This window comes from Miscanthus floridulus, chromosome 17 (genome assembly GCF_019320115.1).
Source record: "Miscanthus floridulus cultivar M001 chromosome 17, ASM1932011v1, whole genome shotgun sequence".
Taxonomy (NCBI): Eukaryota; Viridiplantae; Streptophyta; class Magnoliopsida; order Poales; family Poaceae; genus Miscanthus; species Miscanthus floridulus.
Genome location: NC_089596.1, coordinates 78739055 through 78748686, shown reverse-complemented (window position 1 = coordinate 78748686; position 9632 = coordinate 78739055). Strand labels below are relative to the sequence as shown.

Here is a 9632-nt window from a genome sequence, read left to right as displayed (position 1 = left end):
ATGTCTGTACATTCCTAGAATTGCCATGCTAGAGTAGGATTGGAACCTAGGGTGCAAAACTTTTGTACGGGAGAATAATATAAACACATTCTAGACACAAGGGGTGAAATGGGCTAAGTGTAGGGCTTAATTATTAAAAAAATTTAGAATTAGCCCAATTCACCCCCCCCCCTCTTGGGCATCTTGATCCTTTCACAGGATCCACTCCAAGTGGACAATCATAGCTCACCTCACAAGCTACATCACAATTAATGAAAGATAGTACTTAAGTTTTACAACACATTCTTGCACACATTAGTTCATCACATCTCACACAAATGAATATGAAGTCTACAATGAAAGTATTTAAACAACATAAGTTTAATACAACAAATCATGCTCCATTCTACAACCATCATTTAAGCTACACATAAAAGGGGACCTCTAATACTCCTAATCCATTGAGGGATCAGACGCATAGAAGAACCCATACACGGGTGCATCCTCACCTGCAAAACTCAACAAGTAGTACCATGAATATACAAGTGTACTCACTAGGACCTACCCATACAATACAAACAAGGAATTATCATTCGGTACTATCAAGGAGAAATTTTTGGTTATGCATAAAAGCATTTGTACAAGTGTTGGTGTTTTGTAGACCGACTAGTGAATTTATATGAATATCGCGCTGCTCTAGGAAGACGATGGTAGCATCCAAAAGACACAAGGAGTTATACTAGTTTAGGTCGGATCCCTACGTCTAGTCTCAGAGATGATCGAGTGTGCGTTCCTCGCTTGAATGCTCTGAAGTTCTTACAATGGGGGGGTGCAAGAATGGTGGAAGAGGTAGGAGATCTAAAGCTAGGAGATAGACTACCTGAATGAGAGCTTTGAGAGTCCGATGTCCATGGAAGGGTGCTCTAGCTATCCTTATATAGAGTCCGAGGCCAGGTCATATACAAAGAAGAAGGTTCTCCCGATCGAGGGGTCATGAGCCTGAGGGAGGGAACCGATCTAACTTGGCTTGTAAGTAACGCTATCTTGTCTTGGTGTAGTGCATGTCCGGGTGTGGTTGTCATCATGGTCTTGTGCCCACGTCGCGGCATGGTGTGGCGTGGTGCTACGGTGCCAGTCGTGGCGGCATTGTGGGCACAGTGGTGTTTCGCTAGCTGTCCTGTGCGGCGTGGTCTCGCCGTGGCCTTTGTCATCACCTCCGGATCTCCCAAGGGAGTCGCACAGGAGTTGGAAGCCGCCCCTAGGTCGTTGGTCGTCTTGCTACTTGTGGAGCCGGTGGCCTTCGTTGGCTTAGATGACCTCAAAAGTCAAGGCCGTCGTCGTGGCCCCCTTCCCGTAGTGGGTGGAGTCGTACATCTATCTTGTCGGGCCATATTTGGACGGTGGGTCGCCATACTGGCCGCCACCACTCGACGGTGTTGTCTTTTCTACGCTGCGTGGCCCAGGGATGGTGTCTGACCAGGCTGAGGGGACTGTTGTCCCCTTAGTCCTTGCGGGGTCAGTGCGGCGTGCCTGCTCTTGTCAGAGCAGGCATGCTTGGTGGGGATCTATCTCTCCCCGTTCCTCCTAGAGGTCGGGACGGAGGAGAGTTCATGAGGAGTTACACGGCGCATGGTGAAGGCTGAGGGAAGAGGTAGTGGCCAACCCCTGCCTTAGTGCTTAGCTAGGCCTCGATCACTTGGGCTTATGCTAGCTAGTGTACCGTGGACCGCCCAAGTGGCTAACTAATCCGTGTCTTGAGATACCCGGGGTATCATAATCCTGACAACAAGAATAGTAAAAGTTTTTTTACACATTTAGGCAAAGCATAGCATGGTTCAACATGTAAGAGAAAGTAAGCAAGTCGAGCTCGGTCTTCCATGAGTCCTTCCAATGAACACTACTCCGAAGTTAGAACATACGAACAAAAATAAATTCAAAACTCTACAAAGGTGTACATGCATGTTTTTCCCACAAAGGCAACAGTCACAACCAATATGACCTAAGTTCTGCCAAACCACCCATGATGGTTTGATGATGAGTTGAGTTACTAGCACTTCTAGCTACCACGTGCTCCACCTCACACCAAATCCATGGGACATCTGGTCACAACAAGGTACTAAGCTTACCGTACCCTAACATGGCATGTGGTCTGTAGGGGTTATGTCCAAAACTCACTACAACGGATGTGCGATCATTAACTTGCCAAGAGAGCTATGTCTTCCAAGACCTCCCGTCCTGCCATGACCCAAACCCTCACCGGTTCTCAAATCATGTTCATTATGTGGGTTAAGTTTTAGTCCCTTGCTCAATTTAAAGTTGTTTAGTGGCCAAACAACTCCTAGTCACATGAATGGTGAGGAACCCATCACCAATTTGATTTCTACGGAGTCTAAGCAACTAAGCATGTATTGTGCTCTATGTAAAACAAAACAAACAAGCTACAAGGTATAGTGGAAATAAGTCAAGGTTATAAGCTAAATCGCTAATTGGGTTTCTAGTCATATAGTAACACAATGCAGTAGAAAATGTAATCATTTCCATGCATTTATAAAAAGAGAAAGATGCTTAGGAACATTCCTTGGTACTGAGCGGGGGGTCTAAACGGCTTTGGGCTCGGGCTCAACACCAATTTTGGGGTTTGCCTCCTCGAGTGTTTCCATTCGTACTTACTGATATGAATGACTACATGCAATGCTTAGGATTGAAACAAGATGCAAACTAGATGTATGAACATGTATGAAAAACATATAACACATATGTAGGTCCAAAGAGTACTTATCCTTAAGCTAGGTGAGAAGTGAGGTCCTAGATGGCCTTACAGATTGTCCGCTGTGAAATAATAGACTACCCGTCGGAGCCTCATGGACCATTAGTCAAGAGCTAATGGACCATCCTTTGGAGCTTTGGCCAAAACTTGCTACTTTATTAGACCTAACAAACTATTCATCGAAGGCAGACAGACTATCCGATGGAGTGTGCACCAAAACACCCCTCTCTAGATTGGAGAGAGTGCTTGACATATCAACCATCCCTGGCGGATGGACTATCCGTCAAGGTGTTGTGCCTTGCGTGAAAAACGGTTAAGTGTGGATTTCGATGAACTATTTGATGGTTATGTATGGACTTTCCATAAAGATATCTTTGGAGATTCCTAAGAAGGTGTTCTCTAGAATGCTCTGATGGACCATCCATGGGTTAATAATGGATTGTCCATCCCTGTGTAGTTCCTGTGCACTAAGTGATTTCGTGTGTCCTAGGTGATTGTGTAGTGTTTGCATGTGTTTAAGATTTTGTAGGAGTGTTCCTAAGGTCTTAGAAAGTACATCTACCATGGCACATTGGATTAAACTAGCTTAGGTCAATATTAAGCTATTGGTAAAGATTTCTATGTCAAGAACTACTACTTTGGTCTCTAAAGATTTAGAAAAGGAGTGAGCTTTGGGATTCAACTCACCAAGGGTGGAGAAGAAGCAGAGAGATGGTCTTGTGGGATTTGATGACTTCCTTGATCTCGTCCTTGCTCCTTCGTTGACATTCCCTCCTTGAACCACACCCTATGCAATGGAGATTGAGCTCTCCTAGCTCAATCCCAAGCAATGGGGCTAGTTTGGATCGTCCTTGGGGTCTCCTTGGCCTTCCTTGCAGTTTCCTTTCACTCTTCCTCCTCCTCCTTGGCTTGGGTGGTGCTCTCTAGGTGTTCTTGCTCAAGAACAAGAGAGAGAGAGAGTGTGTGTGTGAAAGAGAATGAGAATTATATATATAGACATAGAGAGAGAGAGAGCTCTTACCGGTTCTTATAATCATATATGTTGATTGTTGAGAGCCCTCCTTCTTTCAGTCATCGAATTGTCCAGTTTGTTCATTCCTCCAACGATCGTGAATTCCTTTTTTTTTAATTGATTGCCTGACCATTTGATAGTTATCTGGCGCTCTTCTTTTCTGTCACTGGACCTTTAGTCCATGTAAATGTGTAGTGTTCTCGGCCAATTTGTTCACCAGGCTCGTTTGAACGTTTTGCACCGTGCTATCTTTTTCAAGACATGCAGCTGTCCATGCATGTTATTTTTCTTGTATTTGTTTATTTCTTTGTTGTTTATTTTCCATTATGTTTTTTCACCACTTGTTTCATCTCTATGACCTAAATGAACCTGTCTAACATATTTTAACATTCATGTTAGTACTATTAATTAGGTTATCACTAATCACCAAAACCACAAAGATATGCCATTTAGGGTTTGTTTGTTTCGACTTTTATCTAGCTTCGGTCGGCCAGAAGCTGAAACAAATAGCCCAGTTGTTAAGCAGAGTTTTAAAAAGATGGAAAGTTAGTTTCTAAGAAAATAAACTAATAAAAGCTAAAAAGTATGTTGAGGGAGGTTTTCTGGTTTTTGGTGTGCTAAAAAAACTATTTTTTACAAAATCAATAGTAAAAAGGCAACCGCCTGAAAAATAGCATTTGAGCCAAAACTCTAAAAGCTATAGCTCAAACAAACAGATCTTTATATTAGATCCATATTTCTTACACCGGGTCTTCCTCAATATAAGAATGAGAAAACGTTGGAAATAGAAATAAATAGCGGATTGGATGTGTTAAGGATAACGTTGTCTTTGGGAGCCATCGTGTGAAAAGGAAAGGAGAATGTGGATGTGGACCACAATGTCATGTGCTCAGTTCTCAACAGGCGCTTATGGAAATTTCGAGATTTCCAGACTAGACCGGTCTTAACGGGGTTTCATGTTCCACACATGAAAATAGTATATAAGAGTTTTATTATAAAACTCTCTCTACTCCTATCAAACTTTTATCATTTCTCTCTTTATCAATACGGTGTCACATCAGCATATTTAATGCCTATGAAATTCTGATAAAACTTTCATTAAGACTGGCATAAAGACCAGTACCATTCTTCTTACGTAGCCTTTTGAGATTTATTTGATCTATATATCATATGGAAAGCTCTATATTCAAACTACTCCATTTGTCCCTAAATAAATAGATTCCTAGAGTTGTCTTAAGTCAAAAAAATTTATACTTTAACCGAATTTCTAGAATAATTTGTTAAAACTTATGATATCAAATTAGTATCATTAGATTTACCATATAATATATTTTCATAATGTGCTCATTTTATGTTATAGATGTTGTTACTCTTTTCTATAAAATTAGTTAAACTTAAAAGTTAAACTGACATGGATTCTAGAAATTGATTTATTTGAGGACGGAGGGATTAGTGTGGTAGACGGGTAGTGCTCCTGTAACCCATTGTCAGGTTTGTTTTGAGCATATAAATGTCATCGAAATTTTCATAAAACGGTCTTGTGTTCGAAACGTAGCTTAAAGTGAACTCTTGAATGGTAAGAAAATTATACTTCTTTTTTTTTACCAATATAAGAAAATATACTTCGGCATTAGCCTCAAGCAACTTACTGAACTGAAATTAGAAGGGGAAAAATATTGTTATAAAAAATGTTATCTAAGAAAGGGGAAAATATCAAGTGGTAGTACTAAAGTGCGCCACGTTTTGCCCGAGACATAACCTTGCGCGGATGTCGTTGCTCCCATGATTGGTATCACATTTCAGGAACAAAAATCGTGCCAGCAATGTTTTTGACCGTCGGAAGTGCCATATTGACTACGGAGTATTGAGGTAGGCAGCGCATGATTGATGCCGTGGGCCCTTCAGCAAGTAGCAATAGTGATAGTCTCTTTTCCTCCGCCAGAGAGGAGAAAGATGACTGTTGCGCTCAGCACTGTGATGATCGGACGTGCCGTCGCCGTCAGCGTGCGCGACGCCGGTGGGCGGTGCCGCGATAGATGCACAGAGGACACAGGAGGTTTGGAGGCACCTCGTTGCTCTCCTGGACCGTGACCTGGACGACTGCACGCGCTCTTTGTTGCTTCAGGAATGATATTACTAGGAGCGCGCGTGAGTCAAGGAAAACGGGAAGAAGAGGCCTGAGTTAATGGGCGGCCGACGATTTCATCACGAGGTACTCCCTCCATTCTAAAATAAATAGATTCCGTACAAGTTAAACTTTCTTAAATTTAACTGGATTTATTAAAAATAGTAAAATATTTTTATCTCTAAATAAATTTATTATAAAAATATATTTAACATATAATCTAATGACACTTATTATATACCAGAAGTATTAATGATTTTTTGTATATATTTAGTTGAAGTTAAAAGCGTTTGATTTTACAGGAAGGAAGATGCATAGGCGAAGTAGGGGTGAAAACGGAGATATCTATTAATCATGATGTTGAACTTTTTGCCAGATACAACTATAGATTCAAATGTTCTCGAGTATGAATACAAAACGAATAGTTTGGATTCAAATTTGCATTCGAATATTTTGAAAGCATAGTACCATTATTCAAGCAGAGATAAAAGGAACAGCATGGCTCACGCCGATTCGGGTCACATGCTAGCTAGGCCTAACATGTAGCGAGAGGATTCAAACCCAGCAAGGCCGACCAGTAGGATGCCCATGCAGATTTGACGCCCGCTCTTTGTCCGAAAAGCTTGCGGACACCCCCTAAAAGACCCATCAGGAAAGGACATAACGAGGTTGTCTTAGGATCGGCAAGACCACCTAAAACACCCATGAATCTCGTCGAGAGATGTGCTGGACAGCAAGGGGTTTTAGAAGTAAAAGTTGGGTAAAAGGAGTATTAGATTGATTTTTTATCGATTCTACGTGGTTAACCTCAATTAGTTATGGTCCTCCAATATATATGGAGGGGTGGTCTTATATCAATAGAAAACTTTTCAAAATATGCACCACAAGTTCCCCACGAGTTTAGATGAGTTTGAATCGAAATGGCAAGTCTGAACTCAAATCGGAGGGCACATGTTAACAACAAAAAGAGGTTGAAAACTCACTCTCTCCTAATTTGTGAGGTGTAATGAGGTATTTTGTCTGACTCCTTATTTTGTCTGAAAAACGCTTTGATTCCTTATATTTTAAGATGGAGGAGGGAGTATGAATTCCCGAACACTACTTTGATCATTTTGTGTGGACCTTCCCAGCTTAGAGACCACTTGCTAAACTTATTGCTTTTCATCCCAATTGGCAAAATTGTTTTCCACACTAACTCCCCAATTTGGAAAGATTTGCTTTTTACATTCTTGTTATGCGCCTAGGCAACTCGAGCTTTGTCTCTCTCAATGTCTTTCAGAGTTGATTCTTTTCTCAATCACCTCGTCAATATTATCCATCATTAGGTCATGATACATAATAACAGATAGATCATTTTGTTTACCAATCTATATGCATCCAAATTCACTTCAAACAGGTAGCACAACTTCTTGTCATATACAAGCTCAAAAAGAATAACTTTAGTAGCACCATGTCTAAAATACGATGAGCCCATGGAGCTTTAAAGAAAACTTCATGCCATCTCCCAGGATTGTCCTCAATTTATTCTTAATAGGCTTTACCAAAACGTTGTTGTTTGACTCAGCTTGGCCATTAGCTTCAGCATAATATAAAGATGAATTAAGCAATTTGATCTTATATAATTTAGCAAAATCTCGTAGCTCGTTTGATACAAAAGATGTACCTTGATTCTAGTTAACGTGTGAGGGATGCTAAATCTATGAATAATATGCTCAGTAGCAAACTCGATTACCTCCTTGTGTGTCATATTCTTCAAAGTTGCAGCTTCAGTCCACTTTGTGAAATAATCTGTTGCAACTAGCACAAAATTAAACAATGTCCCTTTGATGATGACAAGTGACGAGAGTCTAGCATAGGGGTATGTTAAGTCTCCAAGAAAGGGATAGCAGATTGATAGATCCCCGACTGATCCTATGAATTACTTGTACGTACCCTCCGGTGAAGTCAGGACGAGCCCGAGCACACCAATAGTCGTCGCCGGGGGCTTGGGGGCTCGGGCACAGCCCCGGGCTACTGAATGACAGGAGTCTGAGCTTGAACTCTCCCTCGCAATCGCCCGGGCAGCAACCGACGTCCCGAGCCATGTCCAGAAGCTGGCTGAGCAATCTGCACCATGGATCAGGATTGCCATGTCCAGAAGAAGGCTACGTGCCCGGGTAGACTCATATAGGCTAGCAAACTCGGCAAGAAGCATGCTCCCGATGAGTGGATCCACCTCATGTTGTAGATATTTTTCATAAATTTTTTAATAAGACGAGTGGAGGTCAAAAAGTCAAACGAATTATAATTTAGAACGGATTTAGTACCATATTTATACCCTCATGTTATAGATACTTGCACCAATGAATGTATCCTTCTTAGATTTGCGCTACCTCCATCTCTGCCTCAACGCACAAAATCTAGAGCACCAAGTGGTGAAAGCCGAATTATAATCAATATACTTGCTCATCAGGGAACTGTTGCTCATGCCACCTGATGTGACTGCAGTGGATGGAAGGATCAGTGCCTAGAGCTCCTCAGTCCTCAATGATGTTGCGTCTCAATCAAGCCCGCTAGATTAGAATGTGAGCTTAGCTGAACGGGTGGAAGATGTAGTCATACGTCCGCGCTTATTTATTTGAGCCGTGGTTTTTAGATTTTGCTTAAAAACTGATTTTTGGCTTTTAGCTTCTAGCTGTTGAATCTTTGCTATTATTTTTTGTAATAATTTCTTATTAGCTCCACACCAAAAACTAAAAAAGCTTCTCTCGCCGTGTTTTTTTAGTTTCCAGCTTATTTCCTTAGAAGTTAGCTTTTCCAGCTTTTAAAAGCTAACTCAATAACTATGCTGTTTGTTTCAGCTTCTTGCTGGCAAAAACCAACAAAAACATGAAACAAACTGATCCTAACTATTTAACTTTGAGTCATCTTCAACTAAAATTTAGGTGCATATTTTCCTTTTAATGAAAAAACGTATAGTTCTTCTTATATTGATCATACTTTAATCCTTACTCCCTCTATCCTGCATTCTAAAATTTTTACGACAACTTAAGAAAATACTCATGACACACATACCTATGGAATATATTCAATTAAGGAGTTTCTCCTTAAATTATTGTTTCTTTTTTAACAAACTTTGCTAAATCAAGGTATAGTCATTACATAGAATAAATTATATTTCAGTATAAATTTTAGAAGTCCCAATGAACGTTATTTCAAAACTGAAGGAATTATATAAAAGAAATAAAAAAGGACAATGGTGGAGCCTTGCAGGCTTGCAGCACGTCCTATCCCCGGACCGCTGCTTTCCCGCGGACCATGGGCGGACCCAGGGCCCGGCGACCCTGGGCGCCTGCCCGGGCTCCCCTGCGACTGCGCCTGAGAGATCTCCGAGGTCGCACAGCCACACCAGTAGATACACACGAGGCCACGTTTAGTTCCCAAACTTTGGAGCGGCAAAATTCCTGTAGTAATACTGTAGTATTTCGTTTGTATTTGGTAATAATTGTCCAACCGTTGACTAATTAGGCTCAAAACGTTCGTCTCGCAAAGTACAACCAAACTGTGCAATTAGTTTTTGATTTCGCCTACATTTAGTACTCCATGCATGTACCGCAAGTTTAATGTAACGGGGAATCTTCTTTTTGCATAGTGCATTTTCCAGGAGTTTGGTGGGAACTAAACATGACCTGACTTGGGCAGAGTCAGTCAGAAAAGCAAGCTCGCCTGGTGAATGGAGGCCTTATTAGTTCCAAAAAATTTCCCCAAAA

The 9632-nt window shown here is 41.2% G+C and overlaps 1 long non-coding RNA gene across 1 annotated transcript; it reads right to left on the bottom strand.

Moving 5' to 3' along the window:
- Nucleotides 1-303: 303 nt before the first annotated feature.
- LOC136516257 (uncharacterized) lies at nucleotides 304-3905 on the bottom strand. Its single transcript, XR_010773979.1, has 3 exons — nucleotides 3768-3905; nucleotides 3434-3678; nucleotides 304-488 (listed from the first exon to the last, which is right to left on the bottom strand). It is a non-coding gene; the product is annotated as an uncharacterized lncRNA (long non-coding RNA).
- Nucleotides 3906-9632: the final 5727 nt, after the last annotated feature.